The sequence below is a fragment of the Pleurodeles waltl genome, chromosome 12, assembly GCF_031143425.1.
Source record: "Pleurodeles waltl isolate 20211129_DDA chromosome 12, aPleWal1.hap1.20221129, whole genome shotgun sequence".
NCBI classification, from domain to species: Eukaryota; Metazoa; Chordata; class Amphibia; order Caudata; family Salamandridae; genus Pleurodeles; species Pleurodeles waltl.
The window spans coordinates 471,083,895-471,108,625 of record NC_090451.1 but is presented as its reverse complement, the minus strand read 5'-3'; positions in this window follow the sequence as shown (position 1 = coordinate 471,108,625).

The following is a 24,731-nucleotide window of genomic DNA, read 5'->3' as shown; positions in this document are numbered from 1 at the left end:
GGGGCCCCTGCACTGCACATGCCAGTGGCATGGGCAGTGCAGGGGCCCCCAGGGGCCCCACGACACCCGTTCCCGCCATCCTGTTCCTGGCGGGTTTTACCACCAGGAACAGGCTGGCGGGAAGGGGGTCGGAATCCCCAAGGCGCCGCTGAAAGCAGCGCCGTCATGGAGGATTCCCTGGGCCAGGGGAAAACCGGCAGGAAACCGCCGGTTCCCCTTTTCTGACCGTGGCTTTACCGCCGCGGTCAGAATAGCCCTGGAAGCACCGCCAGCCTGTTGACGGTGCTTCCGTTGCCCTCCACCTTGGCGGTTTCAAACCGCCAGGGTCGGAATGAGGGCCAATATCTTTAGTATTAAAATTGGCATGCATGGATGAGTTAAAAAGCAGGGAAAGCATTCTCAGTGCTCGCTCACGATTCACACAAAGTATATAAGTAGTTTAAAGTGTGAAAACAATAAAAAGTCTAAGTGATCAAATGTAAGCAGAATGTAAATTTGAATCAAAAATTTGACCATTGCTAAAAGTTATTGAGAACACATAAACATTTGGTTCATGGGGTAAAAGTAGAGATAAGAAGCTCCAAAGTTGGTTAAAGAAGAAAACAAAAAGAAAGAATCAGTAAGAAGTTCACAATCAAGCCAGCAATTAATCTAGAAACCAAGTACCTAGGCAACACAAACAAAAAAAACAGGTCAGTGGTCCAAATTCCCTAGAGAAAGAAAAAGAAGAATGCACTGAATGGCAGTGATAGTGGGCAATTGTGCTAGTCCGCAACACACATGGGAAAAATATTTACAGTAAACAAAACAGTCTAAGTAAATATCAGTGAAATATTTATTCGGAAGGACTTCAGCCCGCAAAATAGAAGGTTGAGCTTACCAGGAACTAATGAATCACTAGGGTGAAGTCAATCAATCAAATATGCTTTGTTCAGCTCAAAAGACACAATCGGTTCCAAACATTATAATCATGATAAAAACTTAATAAATAGAGGTAAATAACAATATCAAATATAAAAATCAGATAAAATTTTTTATAATGATTACTAATTCAGCAGCATTTATCAAATTTAGCAATGCCTCTTTTATCTCCTCTCTGCCCAAGTCCTGTAAATAAGAAAAGGCAGGATGACTACGTCTGATTCCCAAGCGAAGAAGGGCCGGACGTAAAAACCTTCTTCTGGGCGCTCTATATAAATTACAGAAAAATATAAAATGAAAAGTGCTTTGATGCGATCTACCATCACAGCTGCTTGGAGGCAGTTTCTTGAACCAGGTGCCTTGATTACGAGATGCCAATACAAAATGTATGGATTTCAAATTAAATTTAGTAAGTAAAAACCTATGCCGTTCGGAAGTTACCATACTAAGATATAACTTAGGAAATAATGACTAGGATGAAGTAAATGTACAACACCATCATTGTTCTGTTCTTTAGCTAAAAGCCAAGTCAATTGTGAATAACACGTTTGTTGTCATGTTTTAGAAAGGCAGCAGGGAAACCACAGACACTGGGGACTGCTTAGCAGTTCTTCAGCTCCCAGAATAAAAACTTGCCCAAAACTCCAGTGTCTTAAAAGTAAATATACCTGGGGGGCACCATGAGATCTGCTGAATTCTATATTTATGCTAGTTAAGGGCAGGGTTGTCCTTACTTTGAATTGTCAAGTATTCTATAAGATTGGTCTAATCACAGGAAATCCTTGATCATTTTTCTATAATAAGCTAGCTTTTTAGAATCGATAATAAGACATGCCTATTTTAAGGATCACCGCAGACAATGTGCATTGCTTCTTTTCTAGACATACACTGGTGCCGGTGTTTATAGTGAAACAGAGTTTTTAAAACTAGTGTTTTATTAACTTGCAGCCACTGCTGAAATGTGATACAGGGTGAAATACTTTCATTTTTTATTTTTAATATCAGACATTCTTTAGAATTTTGGATGGCTTATCAGTAGGATACATCACAACTGGAAAGATCTCCCGTCAAGTCATTACCATAGTCAAGTTTAGAATTAATAATGTCATTGACAAATTTCTTATGATGTTTCTTATTAATATACAGAATTATTTGAGTGGCTAGAAACAAAATTCCATTAAGGTAAAGTTACTGCCCTTCTGAAGCACACCTCTCTTGTCTGAAGTGAGTATAATCTCAAGGTCCATCATATAGACGGTCACTTGCTCTAACTCTGACTTTAAACTAAGAAAATTATCTTGCATCACTTTGACACACAAATAAATTTGTGTATCATTGATGGGAGAATGATATTGCAATTTCTTTACATGTGTCTTGTATAGAAGTTAAATAAAGACATTAGCAAGTGGGAGTAAATCAATTCCCTGTTGTGTCACTCTCTGTGGTTTGCTGATCTGACTTTGTAATCAATAGTGATCGCATTCGCAGACCAAATTGTTACTCATGTGTGAATACAACTTTTGAATTGGCCCTGACATATCCATTGATCCAAAGTAAAAAAGATAAGATGCATTGTGAATATTTTCTTTTCAGTGCTACCATTTAAATATTGAGGCCTGATTCCTGCTAGCACGCCTGGTCCTTAGTAAGTAAACTTACAAAGGGACGCATATAGGTTGATTAACCTTTTGGATCGCATGCAGTATCCTAATCATGTAGTGACCACTGACTTCAACAATCAGCATAAATATTCAATAATATGTTAATGAGGACCACTAAAAACCATCTATTCATGAATAACCACAACTTGGTAAAGCGTTTAACAATTTTATTTCTCTATTAGTTACATTACTAAACCATAGAGTTAGATCAAACTTTATTCAATCAGCTCAGTATTCGTTCATTAACAAACAACAATAACATAATCTACTCAGAAGTTAAAGCAACATATGCTCGAATGCTTCAACCTCAGCCACTTTAAGGATTACAAAGCATCAATAGCAGAGTTCAGCAGACAGTTTGTCAGTCGTTTGTCACTGTCAACGCCACCGCTAGGAAGCCTGCCTAACCAAGATTAGAATTAGTATGTGGGGCTTCATGCAAACAATTTAGAAAAAATGAATTTAGAAAACATCTAGCTAGAAGGAAACCTATAAGACAGGGCAGTTGGTACCTAGAAGGAAAGGCACAAAGTTAATCAGTCACATTTTCATAGCTGCCTATCCATGGAATGGATCAGCAACAAAGTCAGTCTTCATCTTCAGGTCATCAATAGATCAGCATAGCATCAGGCCCTCATTAGTATGAGCCTAACACAGAATCTTGAACAGCATCTCCTGACGTCATCGGCATCTCACTCCTATTCTTCCGCATCTGAAGTTTCAGCCCCTTGTCATGACTTTTTATTAGCGTCTCCCAGTCCATCCCCTTAATTCCCAATTGGTCAGTCAGTCAGCAGATATGAATTTAATCTATAGTATTTGTTTACCGAATCTATACATGTTAATATTAGTTCTTTCACAAGATGCGGATTGGTCCACTATACGATGTCCTCATCATCCGGCTCTTCAGGTATCGAAAATGTTGCAGTCAGTGCTTCCATTGTTCAAGTCCTGGGAAAGTACATTTAGCCTACTCTACACATAATTGTATCAAATTGTCTTCATCAACTCCTGTCTCCCGGTACATTGCAGAAAATTCTAGCTAAGCAACTTCAACATCGGGTAGTTCAGGGTCAAACCATGCATTTGCTTCTCTACAGCACTTTAGTATTTCAGCCCTTCTTGTGAGGCCTGGAAAAAGGCTAGGCCTTATTCACGACTAAGTTAACATGAACATAGGTTATACACTTCAATATGACATATTATTATATTATTCTTATACATTTTCATGATTTCACACAATTTCAGTTATATTAGTACAATCTCGCATAAGTGGCTGACATGCCCCGTGGGCACATTTTAAAACGTACACATTATTTTCTCTACGATTGAGTCTCTACAAGTTTTTCAGTAAACAAACACATAAACATTCATTAATAATTTTCTAATTAGCATATTTGCGCTGGCATTCCCAAAGGTAAACTTTCACTTTTGGTGTATGTTAATGACTGTTTGCTATTCATGAAGAGATTTACAAGTGCTGAGTCTCTAGACATAAGAAGAGAAGTCTTTTTATGTGTGGGGACTCCACACTCATAAAGATACTTCTCATAAATCCTTTGTGAATAGCAAACAATCATAAACTTACACAAGCATGTATGTTTACTTTTATGAATCAGGTCTCCAGAGAATTACACTCCCCCATCAGTTCTCATTCTTCCCTGGAATGCAGACTTGAATATAGGGAAATCATGTGGTAACACCAGTTAGGGCATCTCTCTATAAGTGAGTTGAAAACCACAACCAGAACAGGGGTCCGAGATATTTGTCAACCATCAATGTCTTTGTAAACCATTATTTTAGGTGGTATACCAGGAGGGATCATTCGCCTATTGGACATTTTTCCGTTCACATGAATTGAGTTGACAAAAGACTTCAAGAAATTCATCCACACTAACTTAAATATTCACATTCCACTTATAATTCATAATACCCCATAGTCACAATTTTTAATGGAGAGAGTTACATACAGAATATAAACTCAACAGAGTGTAATATTAATTTGTAATCACAGTCATGTATATTCTCTGAATGGGGACCTACGCTTGTCTTCTTATGTTATGTAAGGACATGCCATATGTGTCAACCTATAACCCTCAACAAACTATAAGCCTAGTCCTTAGAGTTTTGTATTCTACAGCTGACAAGGAGTTCAACTCCTTTTAGTAGATATATTTAGCCTGAAGTTTACAAACCAGGAACTTGTATTACTGCAAAGGGCAGCCAATGGAGAGGCATTTTATTTTTATTTTGCTTAGACAAAATGTAACTTACATTCAGTTACTGCAACATTTGGACATTTAGGACAGTATATTTTCATTCAGAGAAAAATACTGCTTCCTGTAACAAAAAGTGAGAATATCTACTGAATTTGCACTATACAAAACCAATAATATTTTATGTTCAGCTCTAGTGTTACTTGCAATAGCACACCTTTTTTTGTTTTTGGGGTAAGATTTTGCACATGTACTCTAAGAATAACAGTAGATCACAAATGGTGACACCTTTTGTTACATTGCTGTGCTGACTGTTTTACTACAGAAAAACAATCAGTTAAGTGTTTTCCCAGCAATGCTGGATGGAAAGGGATGTTTGTAGTGTCTTTTTCTTCCTAGGTATTTTCTACAAACAACTGAAGACAGACTAATTTCTTCCAATACTTAACATATAATGCACTTAAAGTGGGCTTTGGGCCAACCCCTTGTCCAGTATAGCTTAGTTGGCAATATCAGTTTTATGCTTTTGACTCAATGTTTTTTCTCACCATTTTTGCTTGTCCTGCCAAGGAGCAACTCAATTTCTAGTGTTCTGATTAAATGAGTTGAGTCTTTCTACTGTGGAATGGAGAGGACTTATTTTGCTGTTATGTATTTAGCACTCAATGTGAATGCATGTATTTCCTTGCTCTCTCTCCTCCTGCTTTTTCTGTTTCTCCGTGTGCTTTCTTTTCATCCCCCTCATACTTCCTCATAATCACTGCCTCATTCCACATCCCAGTCCAAATCCTGCACTCAGTTTTATATTTGTTTATATATATATATATATATATATTTGTTATGAGAGCCCCAGCAACTGCAACTTGCTGCTGGGCCACTTGCTTCCTTTCATGCACATCGCACCCACTTAGCTTTAACTTGTTTACAGTTTTCATTTACCATTCTAACATGACCACCCCCCTTGATAGAAAGATGAATATACAAATGCCACCATGAGTCAGGATACATTTGCACGCACACATCATGACACACTGGTGTAAGCACATGATGATGCATGCATTTAGAAGCACGGGTAATAATACATGCACCACAACCAGCACATGCACATTGGAAGCCCTGCTGGAATAGAATTCGTTTACTAGGAATCCAAATCCCAGAATGTTGAACATGCACGTACATGAATCTGGACATGTGTTACCATACAATTGGCAAAGAACATTGGCAATGCCAACAGCTCAAGTAAAGCCAGAACCCTTGGCAAACAAGAGAAAATATACACTACCTCATGTCAGTAGTTTCCATCCACATAATCAACAACAGAGTATTCCATTCAGACATTTTTTAAGGCTGCAAAGGAATTGCACTAATTTGCAGGATTGCAATATTAGAGCTGCAATAATGAAACATAAGTTTGAAGCCAGAGGTTATGCGAAAGGCTGATAACGGAAGCTTACAAGCGAGCCAGATAAAAGATAGCGATTATTTAAACATTAATCAGGGACGCAGCAACGTACCTAGATTAGTATGTGTTATTAGGCTTTCAAACCTGAATGAGAAAGTTTGACAGATCATAAACTCTAGCTGGCATATACTTAATATCAATTCAGAGTCACATCTTCAGCATCTGAAACCGTTGTTCGCACACAAACGAAAGAAGAATTTGAGAGCTCATATAGTTCAGTCACGCTTACAACCATTGGTCACAACTGTACAGACTACAGTTGATGAAAAGGCCCTCATTATTTGCAACTTCAAATGTACTACTTTTAAGGCATGCATTAGTGCCATAGAAACGGACGTCTTTACTTTTGATGGATATACGCTACATCAGAGAAGCTTCACCTACTGTAAAACCAAGAAAATAGTGTAGCTCCTCATTTGCCCCTGCTATTTAGGATATGTAGGAAAAGCAGGCAGGCCCTTCATTACTCAATTCACAGAACACAAGTCAGCCATAAACACAATGAAGCTACAAGCTCCATTAATGAAAAATTATCTGAAACAAAAGCATGGCTCAGAAGAGATTAGAAGGTTCATCTTCAGGAGGAGCACTAATAAGGCTGGAGAGGACCTAACTGTGAAATGGAAAAGACAAGAGGTACTTTGGATTTTTACTTTGAACACCCACACCCAAGGACTAAACAGTGAGACGACGTGAGAGAATGCTATGTTTTAGAATATATAGACTTCACTAGTGTTTGTCCAGAAATCATGTATCTTGTTCTGGATTATATTCCTGTATTGATGATGGTGCTCTGAAAGGTTGGCACCTTTAGAAATGTTGATTTCAACCTCCATGTTCTATATAGAGATATTGATTGAGAGTGTAGAATAGGAAGATCAGACAGCCTTCTATTTTTGGCATATTTCTTGACATTTCTTGATATTTTCATATACCAGCTTAATTCCTATATAGAACCCAGGTATAGATTGAGGTATAGGTATGAGCTATGACAGCTTTATAACACATTTTGGGAAGGGCAGACCTTGATATCTATACATACCAGTCTTACACCTCGTATTGAACGTAGATATGAGGTACCGATGTGAGCTATGATATTTTGTCATTCTCTTTATTACTGATCTTGGCAGGTAATAGTAACAGTTACAGCCTATCCCAGTTTCATTTCATAGTTTTAAAACAAGGGGGTAGCCATGACTCATTGTGTTTTGTCTTCATGTGTAGATGTTTTGATAAGAAGGATGAGTTTATTGGTCCTTCCTGAAATGACAGCCAGGCTAATCCACTGTAGGTCGGGACCCATGGCGATAGTCCGATTTTCATGTCCATGAGAACATTCTTAAGTCAGGCAAAGAGGCTGCAGAGAAGATCACAGCATAAGAAGATCCAGTATATTTGAACAGACCTGGTGCAATACATCAATTTCGGTAAGTAATGCCTTCTTTATACTTCGGTGGGCCTGAGCTATATCATCTGTGCGCAATATTGTAGTTGCTCTTTCTATGCCGTATAGTATAAGATCTCCACTTAGTCCTTAGTGACTCCTCTGTACAAGATCACTGTTCTGCTGGATATTTTCCCACGTGAGGCCTCTAGTCAAGTTTCTTACAGCTATTGCACGCATATAAAGGAGCAATGTTCTCTTTTTTCATGTGTGCTTATTCAACTTTTTAATCAGGGTTGCACGTTAACCCCTTTAATGCGGGCGTCAGCCACTGGCCGACGCCCACACTACCTCCCTTGCGCGGCCGACACCAGGGAGGGGGTTTGAAAATCCTTGGGTGCGATTTTCTTTTTCTGTTTTTAAGCCCTGGGAGGCACGGAAGAGCTTCCGTGTCTCCCCCCACCCCTCACCTGCCTCGCGGCGCGCTGACATCACAGTTTTGTTTTCCCCAGCCGTAGGGCTGCTTCCTGCTCTGATGGGGAAAACGGCCCTAAACTGCCTTCCTCACATTCGGGAAGGCCTCGTATGAAAGGGGAGACTCTCCCCTTTCATACAATGCCTTCTTGAACGCGTTTCCTGGCCCTCGATTGCAGCACAGTCCTGTTGTCCCTTCGCAAGCACAGTCTGTGCAACAGGGCAATAGTGGGTTAGCCCAACCCAGAGAGCAGGTGAATGCGGGGTCAAGCACAGAGAGCGTGCTCTCTTGGGAGCTCCCCAATTTTCTTTTTCTATTTTTAAGCCCTGGGAGGCACGGAAGAGCTTCTGTGTCTCCCCCCGCCCCTCACCTGCCTCGCGGCGCGCTGACATCACAGTGTTTTCCCCAGCCGTAGGGCTGCTTCCTGCTCCGATGGGGAAAACGGCCCTAAACTGCCTTCCTCACATTCGGGAAGGCCTCGCATGAAGGGGGAGACTCTCCCCTTTCATACAATGCCTTCTTGAACGCGTTTCCTGGCCCTCGATTGCAGCACAGTCCTGTTGTCCCTTCGCAAGCACAGTCTGTGCAACAGGGCAATAGTGGGTTAGCCCAACCCAGAGAGCAGGTGAATGCGGGGTCAAGCACAGAGAGCGTGCTCTCTTGGGAGCTCCCCAATTTAGTTCAGCCCCGAATTCCACTGCCCAAATTGTATTGTGGAGACATCAAAATTATCTATCACAAAACAAACTAGTTTTGTAAGGCAGGCACCTGTATTTTTGGTCCTGGGTTCGGCGGCTATATAGGGAAACATACTAAACCCAAACATTTCTGGAAACTAGACATCTGGGGGAGTCCACAGAGGTGTGACTTGTGTGGATTCCCCAAAGTTTTCTTACCCAGAATACCCTGCAAAGCTGAAATGTTGAATAAAAACTCTATTTTTCTTTCATTTCTGTCACACAAACTACAGGAATATGCTGCGATCCACAAAATTCCTACCACCCAGTGATTTCTCACCTGTCCTGATAAAAACACTACCCCACTATGCCTATACCTAGTGCCTGCGTAAGGAATAGATCACCCCAGGGTCAACAGTTGCCTCATGTAAGTACCAACATTGACCGTTGTGTGATCTATTCCTGTCGCAGACACTAGGCCTACCCACACAAGTGAGTTACCATTTTTACCGGGAGACTTGGGTTAATGCTGGGTGGAAGGACATTTGTGGCTCCTCTCAGATTCCAGAACTTTCTATCACGGAAATGAGAGGAAAAAGTGTTTTTTTCCAAATATTGAGGTTAGCAAAGGCTTCTGGGTAACAGAACCTGATCAGAGCCCCACAAGTCACCCCATCTTGGATCCCCCTAGGTGTCTAGTTTTCAAAACTGTGCAGGTTTGCTAGGTTTCCCTAGGTGCCAGCTGAGCTAGATGCCAACATCCACAGATAGGCACTTTGCACAAAACAGCTCTGTTTTCTTTGTGAAAATGTGACGTGTCCACGTTGAGTTTTGGGGCATTTCCTGTCACAGGCGCTAGGCCTACCCCCATAACTGAGGTACCATTTTGTATCGGGAGACATGGGGGAACGCTGGGTGGAAGAAAATTTGTGGCTCCTCTCAGATTCCAGAACTTTCTGTCACCGAAATGTGAGGAAAAAGTATTTTTTTTGCCACATTTTGAGGTTTGCAAAGGATTCTGGGTAACAGAACCTGATCAGAGCCCCACGAGTCACCCCATCTTGGATTCCCCTAGGTGTCTAGTTTTCAAAACTCTGCAGGTTTGCTAGGTTTTCCTAGGTGCCAGCTGAGCTAGAGGCCAAAATCCACAGCTAGGCACTGTGCCAAAAACAGCTATGTTTTCTTTGTGAAAATGGGATATGTCCACATTGTGTTTTGGGGCATTTCCTGTCGCGGGCACTAGGCCTACCCCCACAAGTGAGGTATCATTTTTATCAGGAGACTTGGGGGAACGCTAGGTGGAAGGAACTTTTTGGCTCCTCTCAGATTCCAGAACTTTCTGTCACCGAAATGTGAGGAAAAAGTGTTTTTTTGGCCACATTTTGAGGTTTGCAAAGGATTCTGGGTAACAGAACCTGATCCGAGCCCCATAAGTCAGCCCATCCTGGATTCCCCTTGGTGTCTAGTTTTCAAAAATGTGCAGGTTTGTTAGGTTTCCCTAGGTGCCGGCTGAGCTAGAGGCCAAAATCTACAGCTAGGCACTTTGCAAAAAACACATCAGATTTCAATGTAAAATGTGATGTGTCCATATTGCCTTTCCTGTCGCGAGCATTAGGCCTACCCACGCAAGTGAGGTACCATTGTTATCGGGAGACTTGGGGGAACACAGAATAGCACAACAAGCGTTATTGCCCCTTGTATTTCTCTACATTTTCTCCTTCCAAATGTAAGACAGTGTGTAAAAAAGACGTCTATTTGAGAAATGGCCTGTAATTCACATGCTAGTATGGGCACCCCGGAATTCAGAGATGGGCAAATAACCACTGCTGCTCAATACCTTATCTTATGCCCATTTTGGAAATACAAAGGTTTTCTTGATACCTATTTTTCACTCTTTATATTTCAGCAAATGAATTGCTGTATACCCGGTATAGAATGAAAATCCATTGCAAGGTGCAGCTCATTTATTGCCTCTGGGTACCTAGGAATCTATATTGCTTTAAAACATCTGACATTGCAGGAAAAAGTTACAGAGTAAAACGCTGAGAAAAATGGCCGTTTTTTTCAGCTCAATTTCAATATTTTAGTTTCCAGCTGTTATTTTCTGTAGGAAAACCTTGTAGGATCTACACAAATGACTCCTTACTGAATTCAGAATTTTGTCTACTTTCCAGAAACACTTAGCTGTCCGGGATCCAGTGTTGGTTTCACACCCATTCCTGTCACTAACTGAAAGGAGGATGAAAGCACCAAAAATAGTAAAAATGAAGTATGTCCCAGTAAAATGCCACAATTGTGTTGAAAAATGTGGTTTTCTGATTCAACTCTGCCTGTTCCTGAAAGCTGGGAAGATGGTGATTTTAGCATTGCAAACCCTTTGTTGATGCCATGTTCAGGGTAAAAACCACAAGCCTTCTTCGGCAGCCCTTTTTTCCCATTTAAAAAAAAAAAAAAATTAGGTGTATTTTGGCTAATTTCTTAGTCTGCTCCCGTGGAACCCAGAAACTCTGGATATCTTTAGAATCCCTAGGATGTTGGAAAAAAGGGCGCAAATTTGGTGTGGATAGCTTATGTGAACAAAAGGTTATGAAGGCCTAAGCGCGAACTACCCCAAATAGCCAAAAAAGGGCTCAGCACTGGGGGGGAGGGGAAAGCCCAGTAGCTAAGAAGTTAACTAGTTAGTTACTTTCCGCATCCTCACGTTGCTAGCTCAGAGGCTGAGATCGTTTTCACAAAGCTTGACTACCTGTCAGTGTGAAAATATATGATTCTGTTATCTAAGACTTTTAACAGTAGGCGATGTGAGCCTCTCAATCTATTTAATACAGTCACACAATGTTTATAAAAACAGGAGCAATATTGCTTCTTTCTAAACCTGTGATTTGGCTTAATTTAGGATCCATATTAGGGCCGCATCCAGCCCTTTTCGTGCCTACGAAACAAGCTACCCATTACCCAAATATTTCTTTTATGCAAGGAATTCTTTAACAATAGGTGTTAGTACCTCCAGATTAACTTTTCGCACACATTTTGCATGTGTATTCCTGGATAGCACCATTTTTAGACTCAGTAGACCTTTTAAAGTGACAGTTCTGAGATATATCTGAAGTATGGATGAAGATACATCTTTACTACGATTTTTCATTACTTTAGGTCTCGATCCTGTATTACCACCAGGGATTGTCAAATTCAAAGACTGCAGTATCCAGTGTGATAGCTCAAAAGAAGGGATTTGTAAGTTTCATGCATATTCCCTCCTAGGGTACTCTAGTGGTTTTTAGGTGGATAGATGATTTCTAAACCTAGAATTATTTTTTGTAGCTTTGGTCCCTCGCTCGACTTTGCATGTAAGTCATACTCAGTAACAGATGCATTGGCCCCCTTATTCTCATTTCAGTTTCTGCTAGGAGCAAGGTAATAACCAAGGATTATCTAATAAAACACACATGGTATACACTGGTCTCCACCTCAGTATACTGGTTTGAATGTGCAGATGGTCAACCATTGATATTGTACTCTCTCTCACAAGTGGAGGTGGGTTGTTGACATCGAGAAGTATGAGATCACCACAAATATATTATGCATGGCACTTTCACAGTTGCAATAAATGATCTCTTTGTGAAGTGCACAGTGTTTTTCGTGGAGGCCTTAACTCTACATTTTTATTCAGTAGATTTATTTGTTGCGGCTCAGCAGAATATTTTTTTTATTGAAGAACAATCAGATTCAACATATTGTTGTGAAGTGGCTTTCCTGAGGAAGGCTGAATAAACCTAAACGCGCGTAGAAGAACGCACAAGCCACAGAATTAAGGACGGAAAGTAAATTTGTTTAAGGCACAGTATTGAAGATGAAAGATTACGACGGTAAATAGACTGATGCTATGACTATAGTTTTCCAGAGGGTCTTTGATTCAAAAGTATGATTCCATTAGGAATTAAATGAAGGAGTATGAATCTAATACGATGGACTGGAATATATATATATATATATATGTATATATATATATATATATATATATATCCAATATAGGATCATTGCTGTGTATTATTCTCAACAGAAGCTGTAAATGCACCAGCGCAAAGTCAAAAGTATTGATAACATTACTTGTTTTAGTACTGAATGTTAGTTATGATGAAAATGTTTGAGAGTATGGCTGTGTTAGCAAATGCAGTGTGTAAGGTGATAATACAGTATTATAGTTGAAAGATGCTTCATATTTATCTATTATATCCTTTTTCTATGTAAAAATAAAGTTTTTGTGATTAGAAACGTGTGTTTGAGCTGTAACATCATAGAAGAACATACATTCTCTTGGTTGCCAAGGTTTCTTGCTTTAGTAGTCAATGTTTCTCTGTCCTTTCCACCATTATCCACAGCAGGGGTTCCTTGTATTAAACAAATGCCAACAGCTTAGCCTTTCAGAGCTCAGGCCTATTAGATTTGTCCAAGCTTTCTTATAAATTGTTTCTCGTTCTAGTGTATTTTTCTTCTCATTTATGTGCTTATATGGTGATTTTCAGGTTATATTGCGAACAAATAGTTGTAATGGAAATGTGGATCATTATTTAGAAAGCAGACAATATTCTATTGCTTACATAGTGGTAGTTGAATTAATTTCTCTGTGTGATTTTCCTTCATTTTATCATTTTTAAAGGTAACCTACAGTAAAGACTGTTTCACAGGATACTGATGTAAACCACTGTAGCAAACAAATGGAAAATACTGACTACAATTCATAAGCGTTATAGAGATACGAGATGTACTTGAAAAGACAGTTGTTAGATATTTACAAAACATATTGATTTTGAAATCAATGCATTTGGAAAAGTAATTAAGCTGAGATCAGCGAAAAAAAATCATTAAACAGTTTTAGGTTCTTTTTAAATCGAAATATGGTAAGTTTGCCAACATGTTGAAGTGAAAATTTGCATTTTGGATGTGTGGATATAAGTTTTGCTTCATTTGTAGGAATAAAACAATTAACAGTGCATTAACATCGATAATGATAAAGAGGCAATTTGATCCTAGTATTCAAGTAGGACAGCTAACTTGAGGTTTAATGTGAGAAAAACATTAAAATGTATGCCAAGTAAATGTACCCTTCCAGTCGATTTGTCAGCCTCTAGAAATGGCTAAGGGAACCCTAATTGTCATTTTTTGAATGGAGAAGCAACTTAATTTGGTGGACATTAACTTTCATCTTCTCAGGCAGGAAAATGGGAATGGAGTGAGAGACGTCAAAAGTGAAAAAGAGAGAAGTGATGGGTGTGTGCAGTAGGTGTGTAAGCACGATTGAATGCAGGACCTGCATACTGGAGCATACACAGTAGTGTCAAATAGAAGAGCGATGGTGGACCGAATACAGGGCCACATGTAGTAAAGTCCGAGATTGCGACTCGGAAATTGCGAGTCTGTCCGACTCGCAATTTCCGAGTCGCAATCTCGGATGCAGAACGGTGTCTCAGACACCGTCTGTGACTCGCTATGATTTTCGCAGTTTGCACCATGCAAACGGCTACCTACATCTGTCCCACAGTGTTTTAAGTGAAGGGGCAAAAAGTGGGGGCATTACAGAAGGAGTGTGGGATGATTTCGCAAATGAAAAACATGGGTGCAGAGGGAGAAAGAGCACTGTGGGAAAAAATCAATGAACAATGAGAGGTAGGAAGATGGCCTAAGGAAAGTAAGGAGTTGGGAACTAATTGATTTAGGCAATTAGGACAAGTTATTATAAGGGCACACAATCTTATCATGGCATGCTTTGCACTTATAGCTGAGGTGCAAACTGTCCAATATATATTATATGTTCATGGACATATATCATGTACAAGACTTGACACATTCAGGCCCTTCTTATGAGTTTGGCGGGCAGCAGAGGCCGCCCGCCAAACTCATTGTGTCGGAAAACCGCCTCTCTGGTTTTCAGCCCACTGGCCCTATTATGAGTTTTCCGCTGGGCAAGCCCAGTGGAAAACTCAACAAAACATTGATGTTGGCTCGTAATCAAGCCGGTGGCAATGTTGCGATGCGTCGGGTGACAGCACCCATCATGCTTTTCACTGCAAGTGCGATGGGGCTGTCCATCGAGGCCCCTGCACTGCCCCTGCCAAGTGCATGGGCAGTGCAGGGGCCCCCATGGGGCACCCACCACCCTGTCTCAGACAAGCTTTGCATGGTGGTGGGATCACCGTGTAAAAGCTGGCAGAGAGGGAACTCATAATCTCGAGGGCATGGTGAATTGAGACCTCTAGCACCAACAGGCTGTCGACTGCCAGTGCCGGCAGTCGGACCGTGGCGGCTCCGCCAGGGTTGTAAGGTGGAGGCCAGACCACTGCTTTGGCGATGATCTGACCTCCACCGCGAGTCTGGCGGTCCCAAGACTGCCAGACTCGTAATAAGGGGCTCAGTTTGCCTGTCACTTTCAAGCAGTGCACGAGCCTACATTCTATAAAAAGTAATGCGCTCATCAGTAAACATTTAGGTGGTCATTACAACCCTGGCGGTCGGTGTTAAAGCAGCGGTAAAAATATTGGAATTACGACTGTGGCGGAAACCGCCAACAAAGACAGCCACTTTAACACTCCGACCGCCACTGCGGTACAAACAAACAGCATGGTGGTCACCGCCAACAGACAGGCGGAGGACAATGTACCGCCCACAGTATCACAACCTACCAATCCGCCACATTTTCTGGGGCGGATTCACCGCAAACAAAAACACGGCGGAACCAGGACTTCGAAGGGAAAACGCTCACCTCTACACACCCCACAAGGAATCAGGACGCCATGGAACGAGAGCTCCAGATCCTGCCAGCCCTTATCTTCTTGCTCCTCTACCAGGAGCACGAACGCCAGCGGCGAAGACCATAGTGAGTACTGCACCTACGACACAGGGAAGGGGGGAGGGAAAAAACAAGGACACACAAATGAACACCCCCACCCTCACCCACTACAACACACACACTAATACAGCATGATACATTACAGTTACACCCCCCAAACCGCCCGGAAGAACGCAAAGACAAAAGGAAATGAGTGTAATCATTGTAATATATTAAAATCCAGCACGCAAAAACTATATATACACCATAAACAAATATATACACCAAGAATAGTAGTCCAGTTTAGTGCTCCATTGAAGTCCGTGGAACACTGGGCCCACACGGCATGGGCGAGGCCCACCCTAAATCCCTGAACATGACGGAGAGAACTCTGCAGGCGCATCAGATAGCAAGAAAACAGGCACCTCCGGGGGAAGGGAAAGGGGGGGCACCTCAGCCGGTTGAGTGCACAACGCCAAATCCACGAGTGGGCCACATGCCCACTGTTCAATCCTGGAGAGTGCAAAGCCACAGTCTCTCAAGTCTCCACAGTGGGTGGGTTGCCCACTGTTCCATCCTGGGGAGTGCAAAGCCACAGTCTCACAAGTCTCTACAGTGGGTTAGTTGCCCACTGTTCCATCCTGGGGAGTGCAAAGCCACAGTCTCTCAAGTCTCTACAGTGGGTGGGTCGCCCACTGTTCCATCCTGGGGAGTGCAAAGCCACAGTCTCAAAAGTCTCTACAGTGGGTGGGTCGCCCACTGTTCCATCCTGGGGAGTGCAAAGCCACAGTCTCTCAAGTCTCTACAGTGGGTGGGTCGCCCACTGTTCCATCCTGGGAGTGCAAAGCCACAGTCTCTCAAGTCCCTACAGTGGGTGGGTCGCCCACTGTTCCATCCTGGGGAGTGCAAAGCCACAGTCTCTCAAGTGGATAACAGTCTCCACTGATTCTGGAGGGGGCCTGGTGCCCTGAGTGCTTCATCCTGCCAAGGACAGAGGTAGTGGATGTATCTCTCCACTGGTTCTGGAGGGGGCTTGTGCCCAGGGTGCTTCATCCTGCCAAGGACAGAGGTAGTGGATGTATCTCTCCACTGGTTCTGGAGGGGGCCTTGTGCCCAGAGTGCTTCATCCTGCCAAGGACAGAGGTAGTGGATGTGTCTCTCCACTGGTTCTGGAGGGGGGCTTGTGCCCAGAGTGCTTCAACCTGCCAAGGACAGAGGTAGTGGATGTATCTCTCCACTGGTTCTGGAAGGGGGCTTGTGCCCAGAGTGCTTCATCCTGCCAAGGACAGAGGTAGTGGATGTATCTCTCCACTGGTTCTGGAGGGGGCCTTGTGCCCAGAGTGCTTCATCCTGCCAAGGACTGAGGTAGTGGATGTATCTCTCCACTGGTTCTGGAGGGGGCCTTGTGCCCAGAGTGGTTCATCCTGCCAAGGACAGAGGTAGTGGATGTATCTCTCCACTGGTTCTGGGGGGGCCTTGTGCCGAGAGTGCTTCATCCTGCTCGTGACGGACTCAGTAGCGTCAGTGCCCTTGGGCAGCGGTGCTTGTGGCAGCAGTGTCCTTTTCAGTGGAGCTTGTGTCGGCGGTGTCCTTGGCAGCGGTGCTTGTGGCGGCGGTGTCCTTGGCAGCGGTGCTTGTGGCGGCAGTGTCCTGTTCAGCGGTGCTTGTGGCGGCAGGGTCCTTGGCAGTGACTAAGCTGCTGACGGTCCTTTATGGCCCAGCGGGGCTGGTGCTGGCGGTCATGTCCTGGGCAGCTAGGATGGTGCTGGCGGTCCTGTCCTGGGCAGCTGGGCTGGTGTTGGCAGACCTGGCCTGGGCAGCTGGGCTGGTGCTGGCGGTCCTGTCCGGGGCAGCTTAGGCGGGTGCTGGTTGTCCTGTCCTGGGCAGCTGGGCTGGTGCTGGCGGTCCTTTCCTGGGCAGCTGGGCTGGTGCTGGCGGGTGGCCTCCTGGGCAGCGGGGATGATGGCGGTGGCCTCCTGGGCAGCGGGGATTATGTCAGTGGCCTCCTGGGCAGAGGGAATGATGGCGGTAGCCTCCTGGGCAGCGCGGATGATGGCGGTGGCCTCCTGGGCAGCAGGGCTGGTGCTGGCGGTGCTGGCGGTGCTGGCAGTGGCCTCGCGGGCAGCGGGGATGATGGCGGTGGCCTCCTGGGCAGCGGGGATGATGGCGGTGGCCTCCTGGGCAGCGGGGACTTGCTGAGTTTCTTGTGCCCCTTCCCCATCTTGGAAGGTGTCGCAGCTGACTCCACACTGTTACCTGTACCCCTGGGAGCGGCTTTGGTAGCTGGAGTCTTCCCCCTCTCCTGCCGGGCACTGGCCAACTTTTGATGCTTGACAGGTGGGGGACTGTCCGTGCTGTGTCTCCGTGCCACACTGGGTGCCCTGCTGCCCGGTGCACTCCAGATTCCAGTGACTACAGGCACCACTGGGCCCGGAGATGTTGTGGCTGAGGTGCTAGGTTGGGACCTAGAGAGCCGGGCCCTAGGAGACTGACGGGGTGGGGGAGGTGAGGGAAAGAGGTGAAGGGTGGACAGGAAAAGTTTCTGGGAACACTGGGAGGGGTAGCTGGAGGGGGTTTGGGAGTGGAGGAAGAGGTTGTGGTAGTAGGAGGTGTTCGTTTGGTGACTTTGGGTGAAGGTGCATGTGCTGTAGGCTGTCATGAGGTGGATGGCTGTTGGGTGGGTGTGTGGCTGCGTTTGTGTATCTTGGGAGGTGGCGTCACAGACACAACGGGAGAGGACACAGGGGACGTGTGAATGGTAATGGGGGTGGTGACTGCACATGAGCGGGGTGTGGTGGTGAGTGTGCTGGTGATGGAAGTAGTGGCTGTAGATGTAGTGCATGCAGGTGTGAGTGTAGACGAGACTGGGAGGGAGGAGGGAGACGAGGAGGAGGGGGACACTATGGATGTGGCAGTGGACTATGGATAAGGCAATGGATGTTGGTGTGTCTGCATGTGTGTGATGCTTGCGTGAGTGCCTGTGGGATGTGTGTTGCTTATGTTTGCCAGAGCTTCCCTTGTGTGTTGACGTATGTTCATGCTGGTCTGAAGGTGTGCTTGGGATAGGCTGAGGTACAGGGGATTGGGTCTGGGTGGAGGAAGTTGGAGGGGGGAGGCTAGAGACAGGGACAATAGCTGCCATCAGTGCTGAGGCCAGAGTCTGAAAAACTTGCTGAGGGGCCGCCTGACCATAATGAATGCCCTCCAGGAATGCATTTGTTTGTTGCAACTGCCTTTCTACACCCTGGATGGCATTCAAAATGGTAGACTGCCCAACAGTGAGAGACCTGAGGATGTCAATGGCCTCCTCACTGAGGGCAGCAGGGGTGACTGAGGCAGGGCCTGAGGTGCCTGGGGCGAAGGTGATGCCCACCCTCCCGGGTGATCGGGCACGGGGCAAAGGCTGAGGGGCTGCTGGGAGGGCGGTGCTGATAGGGGGGGTGGCGGCTGTACCTGTAGATGCGGGGGGCACAGATGAGGCCGCCACCACAAGGGAGCTCCCATCAGAGGACGAGTCCGTATCACTGGTGTCAGCTCCTGTCCCCGCCGTGGAGCTCCCCTCGCCCTCCGTCCCACTATTGAATTCCGAGTCCATAGTCTCGCCCTCCAGGGCCATGTGGGATGCAGCTCCCTCCTGCTCCGGTGCCACTGCTCCTCCGCCTGATGATGCTAATGCACACAAGAACAGGGAGACCACAAAAAGGGGGGAACGACAGAAGAAAGACATGTCGAGTGCATGCATTACCGCTACCGTTGGCGGACACGACAGACACAGAAGCCCCCTGCACTACGCCGCGCACTTGGGGTCCACTGTTCAATCCCTGGGACATGGCCTACAAGGCTATGGTCGACATCTGCACACATGGATGTCACAGGAGCCTGACTAGGTGTAGTTGGCACTGTACACAGATGGGGTGGGCTGCCACAGGGTCTGCCAGAACAAGGGGACCTAACTAGCACACTCGCCCTGGCCTAGGGAAACCCACAGCCCACCTCCCCCACCCCGACACCTCCACTGCGCGCAAAATCAGCAGAATGAGAGTGTACTCACCCCCTTGTGGCTGCTGTGATGCCCTCAAGCGCCCATCCAACTCCAGGTACGCCACCACCAGGATCCTGAACATCAGACGGGTCATGGTGCGACGGGCACCCCTCCCACGTTGGGAGGCCATCCCCATCTGCGCCTCCACCATCTTCTTGCTCCAGCGGCGAATGTCCTCCCATCTTTTACGGCAGTGGGTGCTCCGTCTGTAGTAGACCCCCAGGGTCCGGACTTACTTGGTGATGGCATGCCAAATATTCTTCTTCTGGTGGGCACTGACCTACAGGAATAGTACAGGGGAAAAGGAGAAGATATAACTGTCCGCACCATCACAGTCATTGGCCCCCTTCCCTACCCTTGCCATGTGGCGCATGCACTCACCGTCGTTTCATGCACGCCTCAATCTCCCCCCCCCATCTTTCATCCACCCAACTCCACACAGGCATAGCCCATACAGCATGCTCCCAGTGTACTTACCTGTTTGTCTGGAGGACTGTAGAGTGGCGTGTACTGGGGGAGGACCCCATCCACGAGTTTCTCCAACTCCTCCGATGTGAAGGCAGGGGCCCTTTCCCCAGACGCACAAGCCATTGTCTCTTCCAGACCGAGGTCACAGCAGCGCTTGCAGTGTAGGTCCTCTCCTGTCAAAGATCAGGTATTGAGTGATTGAACAGATAGAAAATGTCAGTCATGTCCGCGGCGATGCGTACTGTCACCGCCGGCGTACATCGTCATTGGCTCCTGGGACCCATAGGGTCCAATGTTAACCAATGCAGAATTGCGCAGCAGTCTTTGACCGTCTACCGCGACGGTGTACAACGCCAGCGCAGCTACCTCACATCCCATTGTCCCACTTTACAGGTCAGGCAGCCACCATTTCATGGGCCCACATGGCTTAATTTTTCACTGCGTCACACATACCTGGGCCTTGCCGCAACACTCATACAGGCCAAATTTCGGAATATGATTTGCGTTCTGTGTAAGCTGTGGGTACGGACCTCTGAGTTGGTTGACTCTGTGCTCGCTGTTGTCCTTCATAGACACTGTCCGCTGGGACATGTGAGGAGATGGCGGCATCCTCCGGTGTACAGACTGCTGATGGACCTGTCGACAATGGAGGAAAGACATGTGATCATCACCTAAAGGCTTGATCGTGCCACAATCCTGGAACTGTGTGCCCAGTTGGAGTCAGACCTGATGTCAGCTATCCGACATCCCACAGGAATCCCCCCTCAAGTGCAGGTGCTGTCAGTACTCCATTTCCTTGCAAGTGGGTCATTTCAAACAACAGTGGCCATAGCATCAGGGATGTCCCAGCCTATGTTTTCCAACGTGTTGTCCAGAGTGTTGTCTGCCCTGCTGAAACACATGCGGAGCTACATCATTTTCCCTCAGGTGGAGGATTTGCCTACAGTGAAAGGTGACTTCTATGCCTTGGGACACATGTCCCCAACATCATAGGTGCCATTGATGGGACACATGTTGCTTTGGTACCCCCCACATGAGTGAACAGGTGTACAGAAACAGGAAGAGTTATCATTCCAAGAATGTGAAGATGGTGTGTTTGGCAGACCAGTACATCTCCCATGTGAATGCCAAATCCCCTGGCTCAGTGCATGACGCTTACATCCTGCGGAATAGCAGCATCCCTTATGTGATGGGTCAACTCCAGAGGCACTGTGTGTGGCTCTTAGGTGAGCACATGGAAGCAAGTCAGTGGGAATGGTTGTCTGGGTCTGGGGATATCCCTACAGGTTAGTGTGTGTCTAACAGTTGCCCTCGCCATTTGCAGGTGACTCTGGTTACCCCAACCTGTCATGGCTACTGACCCCAGTGAGGAATCACAGGACAAGGGCAGAGGAACACTACAATTTGGCCCATGGGTGAACTCAGCGGATTATAGAGCGGACCTTCGACATCCTGAAGGCCAGGTTCAGGTGCCTCCATATGACAGGTGGATCCCTATTCTACTCACCAAAGAAGGTGTGCCAGATCATCGTGGCCTGCTGTATGCTTCACAACTTAGCTTTGCGACGACAGGTACCTTTTCTGCAGGAGGATGGTCTAGATGGCGGTGTTGTGGCATCTGTGGAGCCTGTGGACAGTGAAGATGAGGAAGCAGAGGAAGAGGACATCGACAACAGGAACTCGGTTATCCTGTAATATTTCCAATGAGACACAGATAAGAATACAAACCTGACTACTACATGTACTTTAACACTACTACCTCTCTACTGTCTGTCGTTTTCACCCAGTGTATTGTCACTGAGTTTTCACTTTCCCTTACGATTTCACAGATGTGGGTCCCACTGTGTAACATCTGCTTTGTTTTCTCATGGAGTAGAGCTGTGTGACATAGGTATGTTGACATTACATTTGAAAGAGCATTTTGTCACTGTAATTGCTAATACACTATTTCGAAATCACAGACAGACTCCAGATTGTTTTGTGCTTTAAGTGTGTTTATTTATGTGCTCAAGATTGGAGGGGGTTGTAAAATGGTGAGGGGTGACGGTGGAGGAATGTCCAGTCTATTAGTCTCACAGGTGCATTGCCCAACGGGCATAGGAAGTGGAGCTGGGGCAGTTTGAGGATGGACAGGGTGACAAAGTGGGACAGAAGGATGACATTCAGGGTGGTCTCATTTCTTGGTGGGGGTCTTGGCATCGTTCTCTGTCTTTGTCCTGGATCTCAGGGACCGTTTGCGGGGTGGTTCTCCCTCAGCAGGGGGTGGGGTGCTGGTGTGGTGGTCCTGTGGCGGTGCCTCCTGTCCACTAGTGCCGGCGGAGATGGTGGGCAGTTCATCGTCCAGGCTAGTGTCAGGAGCCCCTTGTTGGGCCACAGTGTCCCTCCTGGTGTTGAGGATTTCCTTCAGCACCCCTACGATGTTGCCCAGGGTGGAATTGATGGATCTTGAGTTCCTCCCTGAAGCCCAAATACTGTTCCTCCTGCAGGCGCTGGGTCTCCTGAAACTTGTCCAGTACCGTTGCCATCGTCTCCTGGGAATGGTGGTAGGCTCCCATGATGTTGGAGAGGGCCTCGTGGAGAGTGGGTTCCCTTGGCCTGTCCTCCCCCTGTCGCACAGCAGCCCTCCCAGTTCCTCTGTGTTCCTTGGCCTCCGTCCCCTGGACCGTGTGCCCACTGTCCCCAGGTTCCTGTTGTTGTTGGGGTGGTGGGTTAGCCTGGGTTCCCTGTAGTGGTGGACACACTGCTGATTGACATGTCCTGGGGACAGAGGTATGGGCCCCCTGGGTGGGTGCTGAGCTGGTGTTTCCATAGGGGAGAAGCTCTGTGGTGGCCTGTGACTGTGTGAGGGGAACCGACTGTCCAGAGGTCCCTGATGGGCCGGGCTGGTCATCTAGATCCAGTTGGACAAAGCTGCTGTCATCACTGTGGGCCTCTTCTGTTGGTGATGTGGACATGTGTGGACCCTCCTGTCCGGTGACGTTGGGTAGGGGTCCTGCAGGGGTATAAAAGGATGTTTATTACATCTGTGTGTGCCATGGTGTGCAATGGGTGGGTGACCGTGTACCCCAGTGCTTGCATTCCTGTGTGGGTCCTTGTGTGATGGTGGTTTAGGGGGGTGTATGGGTATGTGCAGTGGCCATGCTTTGGTGATTGGTGTCCATGTTTTGTTGTTGCATGCAGAGCTTGGTGTTAGGATGTGTGCTTTGTGATGTTGGGACATTTGTGAGGAGTTAGAGTGATGGGGGTGAGGGTGAGGGTAGGGGTATGTGATAGCATGCAAGTAGGGTGGGGGATGTAATAGTTAAGATTTGACTTACCAGAGTCCATTCCTCCATCTACTCCTGCAGGGCCCTCAGGATGCAGAATCAGCAAGACTTGCTCCTCCCATGTTGTTAGTTTAGGAGGTGGGGGTCCGCCGCCAGTCCGCTGAACCGCAAGGTGGTGTCTTGAAACCACGGAACGCACCTTCCCCCGTAGGTCATTTCACCTCTTCCTGATGTCATCCCTATTTCTTGGGTGCTGTCCCACTGCGTTAATCCTGTCCACTATTCTGCACCATAGCTCCATCTTCCTAGCTATGGAGGTGTGCTGCATCTGTGATCCGAATAGCTGTGGCTCTACCCGGACGATTTCCTGCACCATGACCCTGAGCTCCTCCTCAGAGAACCTGGGGTGTCTTTGCCGTGCAATGGGGTGGTGTGGGTGATGTATGGGGTGGTGTGTGTAGTGATAAGTGGGGTGATATTTAGTGGTGTGGGGTGTGAGGTGCGTGGAACTTATGTGGGTGATGGTATTGTGTGCCAGTGGATGCTTGGTAGTTGTTTGTAGTGTCTCTCTCTGGCCTTCTCTCTGTAATTTTGTCGTAAGGGGTTGTGGGTGATGTAGGTGTGTGTTTTATATTGTAATGGGTGTGTGGGAGTGGTGTGTGTATGTGTATCACGTGTGTGTATTTTGAATTGTCCAATGTGGTTGTGTTTTGTAAACGTGTGTGTATTTTGAGCGCAGCGGTGTGCACCGCCAATGGAACACCGCAGTTGAAAGTCCGCTGCGTGGATTCGTGTGTCGTGATAGTGTGGGCGTATTTCTGTTGGCGTGACGGTGGAGGTTTTGTTTTCGCCAGTTTATCACTGACCTTTGGTGTGGCGGACTTGTGTGGGTGTCTGAATTTTGGCGGATTCCGAGCAGTGGGTCATAATGACCGTGGCAGAATTCCGCTGCCGCGGCGGTGTGTTGGCGGTCTTCTGCACGGCGGTAAGCGGCTTTTACCGCCAATGTTGTAATGACCCCCTTAATCATTCCAGGCTTGAAATAAAATACAAACTGAAGAATATATACGTTGCTTTTAGAAACTATGCAGTTCTGTCCTACTTTATATTAGTAACTTGTTTACTAAATATCAGGAAAGGGGTGTTGCGTCAAAGCCGCATGTGTGATATTATAAAAAGACTGTCATGCAACATCTTGCATTTCAGGACAAAAATTTGTTTTATTGTTTTTCAGCAGGGGATAAGAGCTTAAATATACAAAACCAACTTTTGTATTCTATGATGAAATAAATGTCTGTGAGTTTTCAAGGATTGTTCTTCAGACCAAACAGTTCAG